Below are 24,500 nucleotides of genomic sequence, written 5' to 3'. Positions count from 1 at the left end.
TGGCTCATGCCACAACTGGAGACCGTCAGCGCCGACTTCACCTTTCAACAGGATGGTGCTCCACCGCACTTCCATCATGATGTTCGGCATTTCTTAAACAGGAGGTTGGAAAACCGATGGATCGGTCGTGGTGGAGATAATGATCAGCAGTTCATGTCATGGCCTCCACGCTCTCCCGACTTAAACCCATGCGATTTCTTTCTGTGAGGTTATGTGAAAGATTCAGTGTTTAAACCTCCTCTACCAAGAAACGTGCCAGAACTGCGAGCTCGCATCAACGATGCTTTCGAACTCATTGATGGGGACATGCTGCGCCGAGTGTGGGAGGAACTTGATTATCGGCTTGATGTCTGCCGAATCACTAAAGGGGCACATATCGAACATTTGTGAATGCTTAAAAAAACTTTTTGAGTTTTTGTATGTGTGTGCAAAGCATTGTGAAAATATCTCAAATAATAAAGTTATTGTAGAGCTGTGAAATCGCTTCAATCATTTGTAATAACCCTGGGCGGTATTCAGTCACACTACAAGAGTTCAACTGGGTAGGTGCACGGTTGCTGCCGCGTGGATTGTGACGTCATTAGCCGCCGCAACGGAATCGATATTAAGACATGTGCTAAAATTCAGAGGCAACGAAGTCAGAAACCGTTGTTGCAGTGTAAACACGCAATGTAGTTTTCTTCCTGCATCTAAGAATCCGTTTGCAGAAGCCATTTTTGCAAGTTATTTGATGTGGAAAACCGCACTCCATGTCAACCTCTGTAAGTTCCCCCTGCTTGCAAAAGTAGCTTCGGCAAGTTAGTGAAAACAGTCGCTGCGAGTTCTTACCGCACATGCCAATTGCTGGAAGCTTTTGTCAAACTCGCGGAATTTAATCCCGGTAAGACAAAGTCAGTGTGGAGAAGGAGAATGGCACGAAGACAGATGAACCAAAACAAATGTACAGTGGGAACCCATAAGTATGCACACTACTGGCCATTAAAATTGCTACGCCAAGAAGAAATGCAGATGATAAACAGGTTTCATTGGACAAATATATTATACTAGAACTGAAATGTGATTACATTTTCACGCAATTTGGGTGCATAGATTCTGAGAAATCACTACCCAGAACAACCACCTCTGGCCGTAATAACGGCCTTGATACGCCTGAGCATTGAGTCAAACAGAGCTTGGATGGTGTCTACAGGTACAGCTGCCCATGCTGCTTCAACACGATACCACAGTTCATCAAGAGTAGTGAATAGCGTATTGTGACGAGCAAGTTGCTCGGCCACCACTGACCAGACGTTTTCAATTGGTGAGAGATCTGGAGCATGTGCTGGCCAGGTCAGCAGTCGAACATTTTCTGTATCCAGAAAGGCCCGTACAGGACGTACAACATGCGGTCGTGCATTATCCTGATGAAATGTAGGGTTTCGCAGGGATCGAATGAAGGGTTGAGCCACGGGTCGTAACACATCTGAAATGTAACGTCCATTGTTCAAAGTGCCGTCAATGCGAACAAGAGGTGACCGAGACGTGAAACCAATGGCACCCCATACCATCACGCCGGGTGATGAGCCAGTATGGCGATGACGAATACACGCTTCCAATGTACGTTCACAGCGATGTCGCCAAACACGGATGCGACCATCATGATGCTGTAAGCCGAACCTGGATTCATCCCAAAAATGACGTTTTGCCGTTTTTTTCCGATCTCACGAGACCGAGTGAGGTGGCGCAGTGGTTAGCACACTGGACTAGCATTCGGGGGGGACGACGGTTCAATTCCGCGTCCGGCCATCCTGATTTAGGTTTTCCGTGATCTCCCTAAATCGCTTCAGGCAAATGCCAGGATGGTTCCTTTGAAAGGGCACGGCCGACTTCCTTCCCTATCCTTCCATAATCCGATGTGACCGATGACCTCGCTGTCTGGTCTCCTCCCCCACAACAACCAACAACCGACCTCACGACGCGTCTCTGGTGGAAACACTTATGCAAGTACCTGCAGCAAGTTGCTGAAAATAACTTGCCCAAGTGACTTACAGAAGTAAACTTGCACAAGTTTCTGCTCTAATGTAAGCACCTCAGCAAGTCCTTTGCATGACTTACTAGCGGAAGTTACTTGATAATAGACACGCGTCGTAATGATGGTGCAGCCTGTCATTAAAAAAAAGTCGTGTGACTAGGGCCTCCCGTCGGGTAGACCGTTCGCCGGGTGTAAGTCTTTCGATATGACGCCACTTCGGCGACCTGCGCGTCGATGGGGATGAAATGTTGATGATTAGGACAACACAACGCCCAGTCCCTGAGTGGAGAAAATCTCCCACCCAGCCGGGAAGCGAACGCGGGCTCTTAGGATTGACACTCTGTCGCGCTGACCACTTTTTTTTTCTTTTTTTTTTTGTGAGGTGATTGCGAACGTCACATTACATCCGTTCAAGTTCGTTGTTGATCATTTCACTCAGTTTTTTATTACAGAGGCCACCCAGCTCTCTGACCGAACACGCTGAGCTACCGTGCCTAAAATCTCATTTTGGTCGCTTTTGTTCGTAGCGTGTTTTTTTTTTAATCTCATTTTGGTCGCTTTTGTTCGTTGCGTGGTATTTTTTTTTCTCTTAACCTCATTTTGGTCGCATTTGTTCGTTGCATCTCCTCTGGGTAGACGTCGTAAGACATTCATTTAAGTTCGTTGTTGATCGATTAACTCAGTTTCTTTATTACAGAAGGCAGCTAACCCTCTGACCGAACACGTTGAGCTACCGTGCCGGCAACGACCACTCAGCTACAGGGGACGGACTGCAGCCTGTGATGAGAGCACCGGTTGGCTTTATTTTTCACCACAGCGTTAACAGGATCAGCATAAGAAAGTAACTGTCGTCTAGTTGTTTGCAGGGCTGCTACCATAGCAAAAGACATTCAAAGAACGCTCTTGGTCGCGCCTATGTTCCGTCGATCGTTGTCAAATCTCTCCTGCTACGAGTACTATATTCAGCTGCAGACGACGCTTGCGGCCAGTAACCTAAACGTTTGTGCTCGGTTTCTTTGTGTGATTTGTTTCTCTGAGCTGCGAGTTCATTTTGTGCTGCAGAATATCTGAAACTTGCAGTGTGGTTGCTAAACTAAAAGTTCAGCGATCTCTCTATTTCTTGTGTGGTCAGACACGTGAGTCTGTGTGCTCGGTGGGGGAATATTTCGAGAAGGAGAGAGACAATGGTGCCACTTTATATTGGCTCTAATGAAGGTAGTCGAAACAACTGCAGACGCTTGTTTGTAAGGAAAAATAATGTGTATACCTGGAAGGGACTGGTTCGTCTAAGCTACGGACATCCGATAAAAAGAGGAGGACAGAACAACAAGTAACGAACTGTGACTCATGACTTCAAGTTGCTGTTCGACGCACGCGAATGGATATTACGAGAGAAAAGAACATCCACCTATAAAAAAGAAACGTGCGTTACCCTTCGCTAGGGACCACGGCTTCTTTGTTAATGGAGTCACAGCTGACAGTTTTCGGTACAAAGAAATTAAATGAACTGAAAATTATGACTGAGAGCGGATATATCGTAGCGTGACGTTGTCGAGTTTGTTGAAGTGCCGTTTGAAGAAGTTCCGTGGCTCGGAGAATTCTGGATAAACGGCAGTCAACGAGTAACAAACGGCAATCAAGCCGTCAGAAAAGACTGGACAAATATTGTTGTATATGGAAGTTCTATTGTTCCCGTTGAAAAGGACACAAGCATTTTTATGGTCTTACATTCTGGAACTTGGTATGGTTTCGTACCCAACTTTCTCCTCGTTTACAAATCGAGAACAACAGGCGACGTCCACGAGGAGATGAACTACGACAGTTTTTCTGAAATGGTTCAAGGAGCAAATATTGGGGAACTTAAATTCGGCTTCTATCGCTGTAATGGATAATGCCCCACACCATTCAGTTATTAAAGACAAACCTTCGACAGCAGCAACGAAAAAAGCCGACATTGCTGAATGCTTAAAACGTCACAACGTGGAAGTTCAGGAGCATTCACGTAAGGTGGAGCTCATGGAACTAGTAAAAAAAAAACAGGCCACAGTTTCAAAATACGTTGTTGACGAGGTGGCTATAGCATACGGCCACAGGGTTCTTAGGTGTCCACCATACCACTTCCACTTCAACGTCATAGAAATGATTTGGGCTCAGATCAAACATTAAGTGGCAACATATAACAAAAGTTTCACTGTGGCAAAAATTCAGAAACTGTTAGAGGAAGCAGCGGTGCAAATAACGCCAGAGTAGTGGAGTGATGTTCCCAGAATGAAATTTTCACTCTGCAGCAGGGTGTACGCTGATATGAAACTTCTTGGCAGGTTAAAACTATGTGCTAGGCCGAGCCTCGAACTCGGAACTGTTGCCTTTCACGGGCAAGTGCTCTACCGACTGAGATAACCAAGCACAGCATGCAACCCGCCCTCACAGTCTAGCTTCCGCCAGTTTCTCGTCTCCTACCTTCCATTCTGAGTATTGTAAAAGACAGTGCACTTCCTGCTGCTTTAGTTGAGACGTACAGATAATAGAGGAACATGGTATCATTTTATACATAGGAGCCTGTTCGTTAAGCGACAGGGATATTACGATCCTGAAATGAAATATCCTTCTGCTCTCAGTTTTAAATAAAATTTCGATACCTTATCTACATTTCATTCAGTGCAATGTATGAGCTAAAATCAAAAATGCCGAAAGTTTACGCAATGCGTTTGTGCCTCAGCAGTTTAAAATTTCGTGCAGTGTTTCCTTTAATTTGATGCGGAACAATAACGATGGCATATAAAAAAACCAATTCAGTTCTTTATCGACTGTAAAACATCAAAAATTAGTTTTTGCATCTAATAGTTTCCGAAAATTGGGCTGTCAGCCGGATCGCGGTCACTGAGCACAGGCACCAGCATTCGGCAGTGCAGCCGTAACGAACACGGAAAGCAAAGGACACGCCTATAGCAACGAAAGGGTTGAAGGTAGTTTCCCCCGCAAATGCCGGGCTGGTCCCCGACTTCCATCTCAGAAAATGCGTTATGCAAACATTTAAAATGGGATCAGACACAGAGCGAAGTTTACTCAATTCACAGACAGGTGGCACACACAACATTCTTCCCTTAAGAAACTGACGACTACAGCGACAGGAAGATAAGTACAATAAATTTGCCAAAACTTGAGTACAATGAAGCCTGTCCTAGACAAGGTAAATGCGAACGACCAAAATAAGAAGCTAGTCTTGCCATATCTAATTTACAGAAAAATCGGGACTTAGGACTGGTGGTTTAAAAAATCGGTGGGACAAGGAGCTAAAAGTTGGGAGGTAAAAAAATACAATACGTAAATTGAAAATCTACATCTACATGGATACTTTGCAAATCACATCTAAGTGCGTGGCAGAGAGTTCATCGAACCACCTTCACAGTTCTCTATTATTCCAATCTCGTATAGCGCGCGGAAAGAATGAACACCTATATCTTTCCGTACGAGCTCTGATTTACATTATTTTATTGTGGTGATCGTTCCTCCCTATGTAGGTCGGTGTCAAAAAAATATTTTCGAATTCGGGGGAGAAAGTTGGTGACTCGAATTTCGTGAGAAGATTCCGTCGCAACGAAAAACGCCTTTCTTTTAATGATGTCCAGCCCAAATCCTGTATCATTTCTGTGACACTCTCTCCCATATTTCGCAATAATACAAAATGTGCTGCCTTTCTTTGAACTTTTTCGATGTACTCCGTCAGTCCAATCTGGTAAGGATCCCACACCGCGCAGCAGTATTCTAAAAAGAGGACGGACAAGTGTAGTGTAGGCAGTCTCCTTAGTAGATCTGTTACATTTTGTCCGCCCCCGGTAGCTGAATGGTCAGCGTGACGGATTGTCAATCCTCTGTGCCCGAGTTCGATTCCCGGCTGGGTCGGGGAATTTTCTCCGCCTAGGGACTGGGTGTTGTGCTGTCCTCATCATCATCCTATCATCCTCATCGGCTGCAAGTCGCCGAAGTGGCGTCAAATTGAAAGACCGGCACCCGGCGAACGGTCTGCCCGATGGGGGGCCCTAGCCATACGATTAAATAAATAAATAAAAATGTTACAGTTTCTAAGTGTCCTGTCAATAAAACGCAGTCTTTGGTTAGCCTTCCCCACAACATTTTCTATGTGTTCCTTCCAAATTAAGTTGTTCGTATTTGTAATACCTAGGTATATAGTTGAATTTACGGCTTTTAGATTAGACTGATTTATCGTGAAACCGAAGTTTAACGAGTTCCTTTTAGCACTCGTGTGGATGACTTCACACTTTTCGTTATTTAGGGTCAATTGCCACTTTTTGCACCATTCAGATATCTTTTCTAAATCGTTTTGAAAATCATTATATAACTATTTTCTTTGTACATTAGTAAAACTAACTACTGTTCTATTCAGCAATAATACCATCTTCAACCTGGTAATAAGAAATTACCGACATGCTTCAGTACACAAGCCAAAAACCTCATTAACACGACAACACGTCTGAATTTCTGACAGCATCCGAAAAGTCTATTACATTCTAAGACAAAAAAAAGAACAACTCACCACAAAGAAATTATCCAAATAGAACGAAAATCGGTACATGTGATGTACATTTACAGCCAAACAAATAATCATACTTTCAGAAAACCGATATTATTTATTCAAGAGAAAGAGCGGCACGAACTGAACAAGTGAATAACACAGTTGTCCACCTCCAGGCCTGGCTGTGTCCCTTATGGAAGCAGTTATTCGGCTTGGAACTGATGCTTTGAATAGTTGGATGTCTTCCTGAGGAACATCGTCCCATTGTCTATTCCATTTGCGCATTAGATCGTCAAAATTCGGAGATGGTGAGCAGTCCTGCCCATAACACTCCAAACGTTGTCAAACTACGGAGAGATCCTGCTACCTAGCTGGCCAAAGTATGGTTTGGCAAGCGCTAACACAAACGTTATCTTGCTGAAATGTAAGCCCAGGATCGCTTGCCATGAACGGCAACAAAACGGAGAATACGATATCGTCGACGTACAGCTATGCTGTGAGGGTGCCGCAGATGGCAACCATACGGGTTCTGCTATGAAAAGAAATGGCGCCCCAAACCCTCACTGCTTGTTGTCGGCCCGTATGGGGGCGGCAGTCAGGTTGGTACCCACCGCTGTCCAGGGCGTCTCCAGACACTGTCACTAGTCATCAGAGCGCAGTTCGAAACGGGACTCATCACTGGAGACAGTTCTACTCCAGTCAATGAGATTCCAGGCCGAAGGTGTGTCTGGAGACCCGCCAGACAGGGGTGTGATACCAACCTGACTGTCGCCCAGCCCCCATAAGGCCCGCCAACAAGGAGTGATGGTTTGGGGCGCCATTCCTTTTCATAGCAGAATCCCTTTGGTTGCCATCCACGGCACCTTTACAGTCTAGCGGTACGTCGACGATACTATGCACCCCGTTTTCTTGCTCTTTCTAGCAAATCATCCTGATTTTGCATATCAGAAAAATAATGCCCACCTGCACGTGGTGAGAGTTTCTAATGCTTGTCTTCGTGCTTGGCGAGCGCTAACTTGGCCAGCAACGTCGCCTGATCTCTCCCTGATTGAGAACGTTTGGGGAATTATTTGCAGAGCCCTCCATCCGGCACGGAATTTCGACTATCCAATGCGACAAATGGACAGAATTTGGCACGATATCCCTCAGGAGGACATCCAACAACTCGATCAACCAACGCCAATCCGAATAACTGCTTGCATAAGGGCCAGAGGACGATCAATGCGTTTGTGAAGCTCTCTCTCGTGAATATACGTCCAGTTTTCCTGAAATTGTAATCATCTGTTTATTCGTACATGTACATCACATGTTACGGTTTTTTATGTTTTTAGGGTGTATTGTGGCCGAGCGGTTCTAGGCGCTTCAGTCTGGAACCGCGTGACCGCTACGGTCCCTGGTTCGAATCCTGCCTCGGGCATACATGTGTGTGATATCCTTAGGTTAGTTAGGTTTACGTAGTTCTAAGTTCTAGGGGACTGATGACCTCAGATGTTAAGTCCCATAATGCTCAGAGCGATTTGAACCATTTTAGGGTGTATTAAACAAACAACTGAGAACAACTCAGGTCACTGGCTTATGAAAAGCTCATGCGTGGTATAATAATAAACATGTAATTTCATCATTCATGTTGTTACAAACCCATACTAACTCTCACGTCCGCAGCTGCCAACGAGCCTCAAAATATTACATTATTTCATTACAACAATTTGTAGTTACTCGTATAAGACAGAAGAAAAGGAAGTTTTCATATTAACTGTATGCCAAAACATTCTCCGCTTCGTGTGCTATCACGTTACGATATTTCAAACTGTATGCGTGGTATAAGGGATGTTCTGAATATTTCATATTCACTCTATCGTTTCCGCACAAGAGTTGAAGTGAATGCACTACATACAATCTGTTTTCTCTATATTAGAGATACATACATATCCCGTCTCAAGTTTAAGAAACAATTCAATATGTTAGCTACATTTTGTACCTATCCGTGTAAGACCTAATATGCCCCAAATTCAAACTCTCAGCAGCCTGTATTTTTCCCTACAAGCTATTAGAATTTCATATAACACCCTACCTAACCTCAAAAATTGCAGTAACTATGACCAGTAATGAAATGATAGGCACTTCGCTGATAAGCTGACGAATAAGGCTGTGAGATGCGGGAGAATCGAATATTTTTTGCTGAATAGTTTCTTCAAAATAGTTTGGGAAACATTGTTGAACAACTAGCGTGTGCACGCCTCCTTTCTAACAGTGAAGGGAGTAGGCCACTGGCAGCGCTGATGCAGGCACAGAATGTTTCATTCACAACGAATGAAGCGTACATCTCAGTGGGTGACAGAAAAGCAAAGCAACCGCCCCTTAGAAGAGATGGGTCGACTCGTCCGGCAATGAGGACAAGAATTAGTTTCTGCACAAGGGCCAAGTCATTTTGCACAAGCTCTAATGCAATATTCTTTGAATGGCCAATAACGCATATTGTGGCCAGAAGCACAATGGATGATACCAAGGGGATGCTCTACTTACCACTCCCCACCTCACTCTCGCAGGCATCAGAATACATTACTGTATTCTCAGAATTTCAGCAGTCTCATTGTGTCTGATTGACTCTAGCACACTACCCTGATTTTCTTCATCTTCATAGAAATCCTTTAAACTGTATACAAAGTCACTGTAAGATTTTTGGTTTGATATGTCTTTCACTTTTAATCCAACAGAGCCACAGCTTTTATAAGCTTCCATAAATAGTTGTCTTAAACATTTATCTTCTCGTTGGTAAAACGATGTGCCACTGATCATTATAAACTCCTATGTTTATGTTTTATTTATTTTCTGCCCCATTACTAGTTGCAATCTGATGGGGCCTATCTAGGGAAGGTTACGATATTACAGAGACTTATTGTGAGAGCAGTAATCTGGCCTGTTTTCATATACTGGTCTGTTTTCACGTTGACTGTTCAAGTACTACTGAAAATTCATTGTTTTGATGACTTGCACAGTTCCTGTGAAAGGTCTTCATAAATAATATGAACAGTGTTCAGTAAACTTTGCCTTTTACTAGCATTCATAGTAAATAGCCTTTTTCTTGTGGGCTTTGCCCACATACGCATCAACACATGTATTGCACACATCTCCTCTTCTCTCTTCCACCTCACCCTCCCACATCTGTCTGTGCATCTTCTCCTCACTTCTTTGTCTCTTCATCCCCTCCTCCCCATCTCTCTGTCCATCACCTCCGTCGCCTCTGTCTGACCATATTTTCCTCACCCTCTCTGTCCATCTCCTCCTTCTCCTCTCTCTCTGTCCATCTCCTTTTCCTCTCGCTGTGGCCATCTCCTCCCCCTGTCTTTCCATGTATTCCTCCATCCTCTCCCTCCATCCATCTCCTCATCCTTCATCTTTCTGTCCATCTTCTTCTCCCTTAGTCTCTGACCATCTCTTTCTCCTCCTCTCTTCCTATCCATTTCCTCCCACCCTGTCAACATCCTCTTGCCCCCTCTCTGTAAGTACCATTTCCTGCTCCACACTCTCTCAATCCATCTCTTCCTCCCCCTCTTTCTGTCCCTGCCCCCCCTTTACCCATCCCTCTCTCCACTCCCTCCTTCCTCCTCTGTCCCTATCCATTCCCTCCAGCAACCTCTCCATTCATCTCTCCCTCTACTCGTATCCACATTCCACCAGCTATATCCATCCACATGTGTTGGCCCTAAGAAAGTAGACTGATACTACTCCAACATGCCACATGTGACATGTAGGGCAGCATACATGTCAAGAGCTTGAAAACCATTACTTCCTCTGATATGGAGGCTGCCCTGCAAAGCATACTTACGTGGCAGGCTGATACTACACCAGCATAGCATGTCCATCTTGCATGGCAGCCTATAAGTTAGGATCTGGAAAACTGTATCTTGCCCTTGACATGCTGCCCTGTAAACTGGTCGCCATGATAGACAACAAGCTTGTCAAGTATGGCAGCCTGTGGGGCAGGGGATGAAAAAACAATTTTTGCTTTATCTCAGATCCATTGAGTCCTGGGTTATGAGCCCCAGAGTTCTGATATTTGAGACGTCTGCTGTTTGCACGCCAAATTTGGGTGAACTCTATCCAGGGATTTAGGAAGAGATGCTGGACACGTTGCCTTATTTGTGTGCTAGCCTTTTCCCTGTGGCTTTGTCTGTGACACTGATGTTGCATATATAATGCACACATCTTTCGGTCTATCTCTTCCTCCCCCCTCTCTGGCTATCTATTGTCCATCTCCTTCTCCCACCTCTCAACCACTCTCCTCTTCCCTCCACTCTTCCAGTCCATCTCTTTCTCCCCTTCCTCTGTCCATATTGTAGTCCCCACTCTCTGTCCATCTCCTCCACCCCTCTCTCTCTCTCTCTGCCCATCTCCTACTCTTCCTTTATCTTTATATCTACTCTTGTTCCACTCTTCCAACCCATCCCCTCATGGTCACCTCTCTCGTTTTCCATCCACTCCTGTCCCCTCTCTATGTCCAAACCCTCATCCATTTATCTTAACCCTCCCAGGCAGGCCCATCCTCATGTGTAGCCCCTGCAAAAGAAGTTGATGAAACAGGCTGGTTCTAGTCCCACAATATGTCTCTCATGCAGCACAGCCTATATGCTGAGGCCTTGGAAACACTTTTTGTCCCATGCTGTGCAGGCAACGATGCAAAGCAGGTCAACAAACCATGGAAATACTACTCCAACACTGACTTGCCTGTTGCACTGGGCAACCTACATATCAGCATTGGAAACAGATTTATAACCCCTGACATGTAGGCTTCCCTGCAGGGCATGTCATAAGGCAGTTGAACATTATTCCCACACACCACACTTGTTGTGCAGGTCAACTGATAAAGATGGAGCTCAAAAACCCACATCTGTATAACCATACATATTAGAACTTTATAAACCCTCCTATGTTGGTCCTCCTGGGCCAAGGAGTTTGTGTGCCATATTTGGTCCACTGCAGTACAGGACATGCAAGGAGTTCTGAGACATACAAACAAAATGGGGCATATATATTTTTCTATCTCTTTATGGGTTCCAAGTCTCTCACCTGACATTGATCACTCCCCTCATCCCTAATTCGATGTTATTTGGAGAACTCCTCTGGAGCATAGAAAACTCGTTTTAAAAATGTCTTGAAGCATTTGAGTTTAGCTGGTCTAGGACGTGTTTATGCATATGTTGTACGATCTGCAAAAGCATCAGCTATCTGGCCACCTCTGATGCTACTCATCTGCATCGATCTCTGCACACAACCTTTTGATAGTTCATACCTAGTTCCATCTTCCCCTGATACATGCATGAATTGTGCATGATGATGAGTGTCTGTAAATCTCTGTACAAGCTTTAATTTCCCCGAGTTTCCAACTGTGGTCATTTAACGGGGTGTTAAATGCGGGAAAGAAATATGTAGCCAGACTTTTCTTGGCATATAAGCTCTCATACTTTCAATACATGGCGTCCAAGGAGGAATTGTCATTATTCAGGGATACGGCAGAAATGATCATTCACAGTAAAAAGCAAGGGCACTAAAGAGCATGCCTTAAGAGGTATAGGTTCATCTTTGCTACTATGAAACACACCTCTTCGTTTGAAAAAGTTCTCATAGTTCTTAAGGTATGCGTTTTATCGCCCAAGTTTATTGGACTTTTTTGCTTCTGGTGGTCGTTCCTGACATATCACTAAATACTGACAATTTCACATGGAAGATCTTACGTTATTGTGTCTGTCACTGGAGCTTCATGAGCACCTACATAGTGCTCTAAAAATCACAAGTGAACTAGGTCTTTCCGATTTTCTGTATAAATCCTCCTCCTAAGGGTCGCAGGCTGACAATCGGTGCCCAAGAAACGCTTTAATAGGTGTTCCGTAAGCCACCTCTTTAGTTGATCAATTACATTTCTATAGTATTCTTCTAAGGTTTCTCAGACAGTTCTGGTGCCGAGTAAACCGCTGATAACGTCATCATGATGATCTTGACTGTTGACCCTGATGAAAACTTCCTTAATTTGACTCTTATGTAATTTGACTCCTATGTAACTGCGCTCTCATCCTTGAGCCCCTCCATCTTTCCCCCTTCTGTTCAGTTATTTGATGGGCATTGTGCTTTTTCGGTAAATAGGTAGAGTGCTTGAGGGCTCCGCTGTCCTAACTATCGTTGTGCAAGCAGTGCCAGCGTCTGTCGACCACCAGCATTACCGGCAGTAGCAGCAAGCAGTCTAGATCCCCACTGTTGAAAAAAAGACATTTTGAGCAGCAATAGGCAGCCAGTAAGTATTTGTTAACTATTGATATTGGCGAGCGGGTATTTTCCCAATATATTTGGGATGTTTTCGCTATTATAATTGTTTATATTCGCTTTTCAGTACCCAATTGCAATCAGATATTGATATCGTTGCTTTTATGATTGTTTGTAATTGTTTTTCAGCACCGAATCGCAGTGCTGATAAATCTCTTCCAGCAGCACAGCGTAAGAGCGACCTACATTGCCCGCGAAACAGCTTATGTTGAGAAGGCTACGGCTCCACCGGCGAGCTAACTCTTGCACCACCCCACAGCGGTGTATGCATGTAGTTGATGGAATTAATTAATAGTTCACTATGTTCGTCCATGTGTCGTGATGCAATTAACGTGGTGTGTATATTTATAGCAGCAGTTCCAAGATGCAGTGATGTGTGGGATGGGTAGTTGAAAAAATAATTACTAGTGTGTAGTGGACTAACCGATTAATAACACAATGTGAGTGCAACAGTAGCAGCATTATTATTATCTGGTGTTCTCCCCCGCAATTGTGTCAGGTTGCAGACTGTCTGTATGGCTGCCTGTTCAACAATAGTTGTAAGGTGTCAAGCAAATCCAACACCTTCCATGAAAACCCTGACATGATAGAAAATCCGGCAATATGCCACATAGCTCCGAATAAATCCTGACATTAAATTAACCAAATTAATACGATCAACGAGTGAGCAAATGGAATACCACAGACTAACACAAGAACGCCTAAATGCATGTCATACCTTCCCACCATGGGGAGAAATGAGAACAGAAGCCAAGAGCAAAGCCGTGTAGGCTAGGAGGCCCTACGATAAAGGACACCCACATCGCCCGCCGACTGCCAAGAACAGCCCCCAGCCCATGTTAAAAGATAGAGCCCTCCAGAAGAACAGTATAGATCTTACGATAACACTAAAAGGGCCACACCAGCTGCAAGTTTTAGCGTGAGACTATACGCATCTCTGTTACGTAGCAGACATTAAAAACATTGCCCCACCACGAAAAGTGTAACTTTTCTCATTGGATAGACAGAATTTTTGTAGGCGGAGCTTAAGGTTAACATTGAGACCCTGATTGGTCAGTTGAAAACACAGCCAGATACCTTTTTCTTAAACCAACTTCGGTAAATTGTAGTAAAGAGAAGTTAGAGAGTGAGACTATACGCTACCGAGACGGCAAGGTGTGTGGAGCTGCGCTGCCCGCCGACCCTGACGCTGCCTAACCACCGACAAGGTAATGAATGCACGCGATGTCGCATAAGAGCGCACAAGGCTTCACTCAGAACTGCAGAAGTCTCATCTTTACAGCCCCTTTTTACGTAATACTAGTGTCGATCATCAATTAAACTTCGTGGTATTCACGTTTGCTGCTGGAAGTTAAAATCTGAAATGCGATGATTTTTCTGTTATATGATTATTGAGAAGCCACATCAGCCACTGTAATTTACGACAAGTTAAATAAGTAATAAAGATAATTGAGGGTCACTGTAGACCATTTTGATAGTTTTCTCTTTTATGAAATTTAATTTAAACCCAGATTATAGATGTGATATGGCATAGGTCATACTTCGATCCATTATAGAACTTGGAAACCCATTCAGGGAATATTCGTTCACATTTATGTTGAACGCAGTTGGTTTTTATCATCCTGTATTAAAATATTTCCTTTTTTTAATAGTGCAACTTATAAACAATATTTTGTGAGTAGAATAAAAATTCCAATGGTAAACTTAACTGGTTTTTCGACGTTATTTTACCAGCTAACTAAAAATAGGAAAGCCTTGAACCCCTTCCACTAAATATAGTCAGTATTAATATTCTTTTACAGGGAGAGCAGTGAAGCTGACGCTGAAATCATTAAGTATTTGATTATATCATCGCTAGTCTCACTGAACTCTTCTGAACTCTACATGTCATGAGTGGTCTAGCGTCTCCTTGCCAGCAACAGGTCCCAGGTTCAAACTAGTCAATCCCCTAAAAAACACGCTCAGAGCGTCGTTGCGCGAAAGTGGTAGGGAGACACGACTTAGAACAAACAGACACCACGCAGAATGTTAGATAGTGCAGCAGCAGCCACGAATTAATGAGTGCTATCGTCTGGAGAGATACGGGCATTGCTATAAGATCGCCTGATACATACTCCTCCATTCCAAGATGGAATGTTTCACCAGTACTGCAATAGACAAGCAGTGCAGCATCACAAAACAATATCAAGCACCAAACACGCAGTAGTTACGTGCTCCGTGGATTATTGGTGGCCGACCGGTGTGGCCGAGCGGTTCTAGGCGCTTCAGTCTGGAACCGCGCGACCGCTACGGTCGCAGGTTCGAATCCTGCCTCGGGCATGGATGTGTGTGATGTCCTTAGGTTAGTTAGGTTTAAGTAGTTCTAAGTTCTAGGGGACTGATGACCTCAGATGTTAAGTCCCATAGTGCTCAGAGCCATTTGAACCATTTTTTTGATTATTGGTGTGTAACGTCATGATAGCGAGTCACAAAAACATCTACAAAGACCGCCTCTGCTGTACCCAGCGTCACATAGTAGCATGACTGTGTATTCTGCTGCAGTCAACTGTCTCTCCCCGATATAGAACAGGTTCGAAAATGCACTTTATTTACTTAAAAAGTACGTGTGTTGCAGTCCCCGCGTCCACACGAGACCGGCTAGCGATATAGCTGGACAAAGATTGGTATCACACAGATACAGTCTGTGCACCAATAAGCAATGAACGGCAGCCGCATTAAAACACTGCTAATATATTATTACAAGTAATCCCTGTTTCTCAAGGATGCTTCCACGAAATGGAGTGGTAATAATAAATTAACGCCGCTAAAATTGTCTTCCCATACAGTGAAGTACTCGTATAACGAAGGCTCCTCCCGAGATGTATCACAGCATATGCATCAGTCGCCCTGGGTTGGGAATCCATTTTACTTATCGCAGTAAACATGTCTCTTTTTGACCAGCAGTTCGATCTGTGATTTATAATCACCAGCCACAGAAGCTTCTTGTTGACCGTCCCGCGATCCTGTGGTGAATAAAGGACACCTCTTTCAGTAATCCTCAAGGGCCTCAGCCTGACGGTGAAACGTAACAGTCTATTTGAAATTAATTTAAACACGTAAATTTTAGCTATGAACAGTAATTTCTGACAGAGAGGTGTATGGAAATACACTCCTGGAAATTGAAATAAGAACACCGTGAATTCATTGTCCCAGGAAGGGGAAACTTTATTGACACATTCCTGGGGTCAGATACATCACATGATCACACTGACAGAACCACAGGCACATAGACACAGGCAACAGAGCATGCACAATGTCGGCACTAGTACAGTGTATATCCACCTTTCGCAGCAATGCAGGCTGCTATTCTCCCATGGAGACGATCGTAGAGATGCTGGATGTAGTCCTGTGGAACGGCTTGCCATGCCATTTCCACCTGGCGCCTAAGTTGGACCAGCGTTCGTGCTGGACGTGCAGACCACGTGAGACGACGCTTCATCCAGTCCCAAATATGCTCAATGGGGGACAGATCCGGAGATCTTGCTGGCCAGGGTAGTTGACTTACACCTTCTAGAGCACGTTGGGTGGCACGGGATACATGCGGACGTGCATTGTCCTGTTGGAACAGCAAGTTCCCTTGCCGGTCTAGGAATGGTAGAACGATGGGTTCGATGACGGTTTGGATGTACCGTGCACTATTCAGTGTCCCCTCGACGATCACCAGTGGTGTACGGCCAGTGTAGGAGATCGCTCCCCACACCGTGATGCCGGGTGTTGGCCCTGTGTGCCTCGGTCGTATGCAGTCCTGATTGTGGCGCTCACCTGCACGGCGCCAAACACGCATACGACCATCACTGACACCAAGGCAGAAGCGACTCTCATCGCTGAAGACGACACGTCTCCATTCGTCCCTCCATTCACGCCTGTCGCGACACCACTGGAGGCGGGCTGCACGATGTTGGGGCGTGAGCGGAAGAAGGACTAACGGTGTGCGGGACCGTAGCCCAGCTTCATGGAGACGGTTGCGAATGGTTCTCGCCGATACCCCAGGAGCAACAGTGTCCCTAATTTGCTGGGAAGTGGCGGTGCGGTCCCCTACGGCACTGCGTAGGATCCTACAGTCTTGGCGTGCATCCGTGCGTCGCTGCGGTCAGGTCCCAGGTCGACGGGCACGTGCACCTTCCGCCGACCACTGGCGACAACATCGATGTACTGTGGAGACCTCACGCCCCACGTGTTGAGCAATTCGGCGGTACGTCCACCCGGCCTCCCGCATGCCCACTATACGCCCTCGCTCAAAGTCCGTCAACTGCACATACGGTTCACGTCCACGCTGTCGCGGCATGCTACCAGTGTTAAAGACTGCGATGGAGCTCCGTATGCCACGGCAAACTGGCTGACACTGACGGCGGCGGTGCACAAATGCTGCGCAGCTAGCGCCATTCGACGGCCAACACCGCGGTTCCTGGTGTGTCCGCTGTGCCGTGCGTGTGATCATTGCTTGTACAGCCCTCTCGCAGTGTCCGGAGCAAGTATGGTGGGTCTGACACACCGGTGTCAATGTGTTCTTTTTTCCATTTCCAGGAGTGTATGTACTTGTGAAAAAGTTACGAAGAAAATAATTACCGAATCTTAATTACACTAATGTGCAGAAGTCTGTTAATTAGTAGGGACATTTTATATGATACGAATCCTCTGTAATTAGTCAATATAACAAGTGTATTGTTAACATTTGATACCTAAGCGTTTATACACGCTACAACTTATATAAAGACTAGAATTCACGCATGTGTTTCACATATATAAGAAACTAGGTAATCATTTAAATGTGTAATTTGTTTTAAGATGAGAGTTTTAATTGTTAATTAATGAAATAATGATTTTAAACAATGCCGAGGATTCTTCGGTATTGTTAAGAAAGTATAAATAGTTACAGCCCGGTTGGCAAAGAAGGTCAGTTTGGTTTCGGTTTTTGAGCAGTGAGCATGTAGCTGCTCCTTTTGTATTGTAAGTATTGTTTGCCTTTGTAATAATACTTTTATTTTGTTTCGAAAGTATAATAAAAATGAATAAACTTAATACAAGATTAAACTAAATCAGCTCTCCAGTAGTTGTGTTACAGTGGCTGTCAATGTGCTCAGGCCGACGACTGCAGCAGATCATGAGTAACTATGAACAACCCCATTGTTACGAGTAGTTAAGAAGAGTTATAACGGGTAAATAGTCTTATGGGGTTTTATAAGCCACATCTGTCCTGCATAACAAAGTACATTAGTGCAAGTCAATCTGAATCCAGAATACGCATAATAGAAATCACGCTACATCAGTAATAAAACAACTCGAGGTAAGTGGACATAGCACACGTCAGCAAGTTATTTTCCTTCCTATATCCTCACGTATAGCAGTAACAGTGTAGCAAGCGAATGGCTGTCTACCAGTTTACATTCCAATAGAACCTGGAAACAGAACGGACCGTGTGTTTGACCCTGTCCAAGATTGTGTAAATGTATGAGACACCGACAAGCGGTGTTTCCTACGTATGGAAAAGCTGCTGAGTGTTGGTAGCTCTTGAGAGTGCTGCCGTATTGGTTCTTTAGAATATAAAGGGGGCTCGAAGCCACAACCGATCAGTCTTCTGTGATAGTGGAAAGTGTCAACACGGATTCCTCCAAAGTGCTGAACATCCCTCAGCTGTTAGGGAGGAGGACAAGACCAACGGATGAACGCTTTGCTTTGTGGTTATTACTGGAGAAACTGGACAATCTTGTTACTAACATTTACGACGTGAATTACATCGAAAATACGAGGGCGGTTCAGAAAGTAACCTCCGATTGGTCACAGTGCGGGTTGTGGGGGGAGTAGCGACGCCATCTGTGCGTTCACGCACTCAACAGGTCAGTCGGCATCAAGCCGTGGTCGAGTGAACGTCGTACCTGTGCTAGTTTAGTTTTTGTGGCAGTTTGAAATGTGTGCTGCAATAGAAAACCCCGCCAAATGTGAAGTGCGTGCTGTCATAAGGTTTTTTACAGCCAAAGGATATTCTGCAGCAGCCATTCATCGTGAGCTTTGTGCCGTGTACGGACCAAGAGTTATGAGTGAAGGAGTTGTCCGTGAATGGGTACGTTTATTTAAAAGTGGACGAGAAAACGTTCATGATGAAGAGAGGAGTGGTAGACCATCATTAGTGACTGACGAACTCGTTCAGACAGTTGATGCAAAAGTTCGTGAAAATCGACGTTTCTCAATGTCGGAGTTGTCTACTGGTTTTCCACAGATTTCTAAGACACTCTTGTACGAGATAGTGACAGCAAGATTGGGTTACCGTAAGTTCTGTGCACGATGGGTGCCCAAAATTCTTACCGACCACCACAAAACTCAAAGAATGGCCTCTGCATTAGACTTTCTGTCACGTTATGAGGACGAAGGAGAACCATTGTTAAACAGAATCGTGACCGGTGACGAAACCTGGATTAAGTACGTGAACCCTGAGACAAAAGAACAATCAAAGATGTGGGCACATTCAAATTCGCCTACCAAACCAAGAAAAGCCTCGCAAGATCTTTCTGCCAGAAAACTGATGGCAACGGTGTTTTGGGATGCCAAAGGGGTGTTGTTGGTTGAATTCATGGAACGTGGTACGACCATTAATCAAGACGTGTACTGTGAAACAATAAAAAAGTTACGACGGGCTATACAGAACAAACGCCGTGGTATGCTGACTTCCGGTATCGTTTTTTTGCACGATAACGCCCGTCCTCACTCTGCTCGCAGAACAATGGCCCTTCTTGAGTCCTTCAAGTGGGACGTTATCAACCATCCACCTTACAGCCCAGACCTGGCGCCAAGTGCTTATCACCTCTTCATGCATTTGAAGAAATGGCTTGGGTCACAGCGGTTTGATGACGACGAAGAGCTCAAAGATGCGGTCACAGGCTGGCTCCAGGCACAAGCGGGTGATTTTTATGCAGAAGGAATTTCAAAGCTTGTGAAGAGATACGATAAGTGCCTCAATCGCTATGGAGACTATGTAGAAAAATAGTGCAAAGATGTAGTTGTAAGATGTATATATTAAAATATTTTTATTTAACTTGGTGTATTTTTTTAAATCAACCGGAGGTTACTTTCTGAACGGCCCTCGTAGTATTCTCCTTAACGAGAAGAGAGTAAACGTGCTTACGCCCACTCCAGAACCGTATTGCGATAACATAATGCGTGTTAAAATTTGTGGTCAAGTTGACAGTCAGGAGCAATTAGAAAAGGCATGGTCAGTAATGTTAAAGGAGGATATATGTCAGTCATTTAAGTATTTAAGTGTCAAGATAAAGCTACCGTTTCTAGGTGAAGGACAATTTGACAGCATGAGGAAGATTGTAAAAAATAGTCAAGGAAGCACCGGATATCATTTTGGAGAAATACAGAAATCCTCTGGCTATACCATATAAAATAGAATTAGCTGACATTAAAATGAATGTCCAAAGAGAAGATCAGATATCAAACTACGGGGAAGAAGACTGCCAAGGAAACAGCAATGTCACTGTGGACAACGAATAGACTGTTGGAATCGACTGTTTAACATGGTTGAGTTCCGGTCTGTTCAAAAAAATAATCATCTTCCACAAAAATTTTCTACACTTACGTGTTACTTAATGTGCACGGGCTCCTTCGAAGTACTCTCCCACAGCATCGATACATCACTCCAAACGCCGTTTTCACTTCCGGAAGCAATCTTGGTACGCCTCATATGGATCATGAGAAACGCCGTCTGCGAATTTTCTTTTATGTCGTCTGTCGTTGCAAATCTTCGTCCTTTCAAGGGGTTTTCAACATTGGAAATAAAAAAAAAAGTCCTCATGAGCTAGTACTCGACAGTACGGAGTGAGAGGCAGCACAGTGATTTCGTTCTTTGTGTAATAGTCAAGCACCAACAGGGATGTGTAGGCGGGTGTGTTATCGACATCCTTCTGCAGTCTCTTGCACAGTCAGTCTTCGATTGGCACTCATAATTTCGTTGACGTTCCTGACATGACCGTCGTCGGTTGACGTCGCAGGGTTTCCTAAACGAGGATCATCTTTAACTTTCGTCCGGTCATTTTTAAACAGTGTGAACCATTCGTAATACCGAGTACGGCTTAAACACTCATCAAAGTAGGCTTCCTGAATCATTTGGTATCTCTCTGTAATGATTTTAGCTTGACTTTCACGCAAAATTTAATGGAGACACTTTGGTCCTCTAACTCTGCCGCCCAGAAATTCGACAACCGTGAGACACAACGCTCTGCTCAATACAGCACTGAAAAATAACTAACAGACATACAAAAATAAAACTTCCGGCTGTTACACATTAAACACAGTCGTGAGCAGGGATGTCAACCGCATTTCGCTCCAGCACACCATTGGTGCGAAATTACGAACGTTCCGGAATTGTTTGAACAGACCACGAATATCAAATTTATGTGTCAAGTCACAAGACCAGGAGTAAACGAAGTTATTAGTAACCACCTCATAGATTTTATAACGCGTTCAGACACTAACTAAAACAAGCTTTTAGATCTTCCTTGGCTCAAGAATGTGAAATTACCAGGCTGGGGACTAGAATATATGGCTACAGAATGGAACATGTATTTGACCCTCTGCGAGACCATTTAAGTGAGTTAAACACAAACAGTACTTAAAATGCACTCCTCTCTACTCTGTGCCAATTGCTTCCATGTGGTGTCAGTTAACGAACACATTACAGAACAGCTGATGTATGGTGGTTAATAACGTTCCCCAGTCTACTGGGGTAGTAAGGATACACGAAAATTGACTGGCATTCAAATTAGTACAACCTACAAGCTACAAGAGAGATCTATTGGAACCACTGCGACAACGACTCCGAATTGACAGTGAGATCCCCGCTAAAAGGTTGAGAGAGAGACGACAATGTAGAATAGCACCTAATACTGCTGCTCGTAGTTCGTCTATGGCTGTAGCTCTGCGAATCTGTTACTCAATGCACGCAGATGACTCGACAACTTTCATCCGGCTTTTGGCCAAGGCCGTTGCATTTCTTCACACCAGTGTGGCGAGTCATACTGCAACCTGTTTCCGTGCAGGTCGCATAATTTACCTTGAATTATTCTACGCTGTGCTCGAAATTATCTGGACAGTAATATAAGTCACTCACGTTATGCAGAACTTCCATGTAAACCATTATGCTAACAAGTCTTGCGAACAAATTACTTTTAAAAGCTGTTATTCCACCGGTTTTAAACTTTGCTAGGTATGCAACATCTTGATTCCTGCATTTTTATTTCATCCCGTATTCCAACTTGTGGCCATCTGCGATTGATATTTTATAGTAAAAGTTAACATCTATCTATATTTGAAGCAATATGCACACCTCACTTTTGCATATTTTGCAACAGCTTCTATTTTCCCTCCAATTGTAGTTTTTGTATTCTTTCTATATGGCAGCTGTCTACGCCATAAATTCCAGTTTATTCGTTTGTTACCTTTGATGTCCTCCTTTCCCAGTTTTCTTTTCTTTTTTTCATAAACATAACACATTAACCAAGCAGATGGCCTTACTACCTCAGTAGATAAACTGAAGAACACTGTTAAACTCCACGTAGTAGCTGTTCTGTAAGTTATTCGTTAACTGATTTTACACGAAGTGACTGACAAAGAGTACATTTAAAAAGACTACACATGATTGTTCGTATTCGCAATTGCGAATACATTTCATGTACTTCATGACGGCTGTAATTGCCGCAATGCTTCCATATAGAACTTTAAGTTTACAACTTTTGCAATCAGACTACTATTAATGATCGTTATTCCGTTAATTTTAAATTCTACAAATTGTTGTTCTGTTTCGAGGTGTATGCCATCAAGTCCACCGCATTTCGATATGATGTAACCAAGAAATTTCTTGGCATTTTAAAACTGTGAGCCGGGCCGACAATCGTAGTCCAGACGTTTCCCTTCCGTAGGCAAGCGCAAGAGCAAGAGCACTTGTCTGCGAAAGGCAGAAGTCCCGAGTTCGAGTCTCGGTGCGGTACACAGGTTTCATCTGCCAGGAAGTTTCATATTAGCGCACACTCCTCTGTATAGCGAAAATTTCCTTCTGGATGATGTAACTATCCTTTGTTAGCAGGTGTAGTTGGGGACGGAGTTTCATAAAGATTTTTCATTTGTCGTTTAACGTAGTACATGTGTAACAGCCCCGTCATCTTCTGCCAGGACTCCATACTGATATCTTGTATTCGCCAGTAATAGACAGATTTCTCCAAACACCGTGTTGAAAGCCAAAAACCTTGCTCGCACATCTGCAATAGCTTCCTCTTCTTCCAACTGCAGTGTATATTCGTCTTTTATGGCAGTTTTTCTTGACATATACTCTAGTTTTCGTTTTTGGCTTCGATCTCATTTACTTTTCGTTTTCCTTTTCGTGCGCATTACACATTAACTGTACTTAAAGGCGTTATTGCTTTATTGAGGGACTCGCTTAAGCCTGTTCGATACATTGGTTCTTTTTCTTATGACTTTAAGAATAACACTGTCTGTGGGAACCAGGCAATGTCTATACACGATGTATTGTGGAGAAAAATGTCCCGGATTGAGGGAAATATGTTCCCCCTGGCTTTAATACAGCACTTCTGTGTAATACTTGCATCATCTTTATTGGAGTGGATGTTAAAAACATCCATGTACTCTAAGGTTAGGTAAGTAAAACTGTATGCGGACAGAACATACTCCGATTATAAATTTGTCCTGTTCTTGAGTGACTGGCAGACTTATTTGTATGCCAGTAAATTTTTGTGTACTCTTATTACTGCAGCAGACATATTGCAGAATGCTGTTCAGTGAGGTATGCGTTAACTGACAAAAAGATGGCTCTGAGCACTAGGGGACTTAACATCTGAGGTCATCAGTCCCCTAGAACTTAGAACTACTTAAACCTAACTAACCTAAGGACATCACACACATCCATGCCCGAAGCAGGATTCGAACCTGCGACCGTAGCGGTCGCACGGCTCCAGACTGTAGCGCCTAGAACCGCTCGGCCACCCCGGCCGGCCGTTAACTGACACCAAATAGAAGAAATTGGCACAGAGTAGAGTGGAGCACATTGTAAGTACTGTCTGTTTGCGTTTCATACACTTCAACAGCCTTACACAGAAATTTAGCAGTCACAAAACTGAAGAAAACTTGGAGAACTTTCATAAAACCCAAAAACAGACCTCGAAAATAATTAGAAAAGAGAAACAGGGATATGACAACAACAGGCTCTGCGCAATCCAGTAAAATTTCATCAAAAATAATACAAGAAATTTCTATAAGACTTTCAGAGAAAACTTGTAGGGATACCAAGCGTCTAGCTTGTACTTCGAAAAACCCGATGGCTCTTTGGAAACACGAAAAATAACTGCAAAATCTTAGCCCAATATTTCAGTTCCCTCCTCAGCTGCGAACCACCCCAAGGAAAACTTGTCTTCTCTTCGCTAGTATTCACACACCGAGACTCACATGCCCCGGATTTCGAAGAAATTATTGAGATAGTCGAACAGTTGAAAAATAACAAAGCACCAGGAGCAGATGGGATCATTGCTAAATTCTGTAAACTAAATGATCCTATACTCATGCAGAAACTACATCATATAATATCAGATATATGGG

General features: G+C 43.9%; 1 protein-coding gene across 1 annotated transcript in view; it reads right to left on the bottom strand.

Moving 5' to 3' along the window:
- The window catches only part of LOC126259449 (probable cytochrome P450 301a1, mitochondrial), a 182,611-nt gene that overhangs the window by 98,126 nt on the left and 59,985 nt on the right, over positions 1-24,500 (bottom strand). The gene's annotated exons all lie outside the window — the stretch shown is intronic.

This window comes from Schistocerca nitens, chromosome 5 (genome assembly GCF_023898315.1).
Source record: "Schistocerca nitens isolate TAMUIC-IGC-003100 chromosome 5, iqSchNite1.1, whole genome shotgun sequence".
In the NCBI taxonomy this organism is placed as follows: Eukaryota; Metazoa; Arthropoda; class Insecta; order Orthoptera; family Acrididae; genus Schistocerca; species Schistocerca nitens.
Note: the sequence above shows the minus strand (reverse complement) of the source record. Positions and strands in the feature narration are given on the sequence as shown.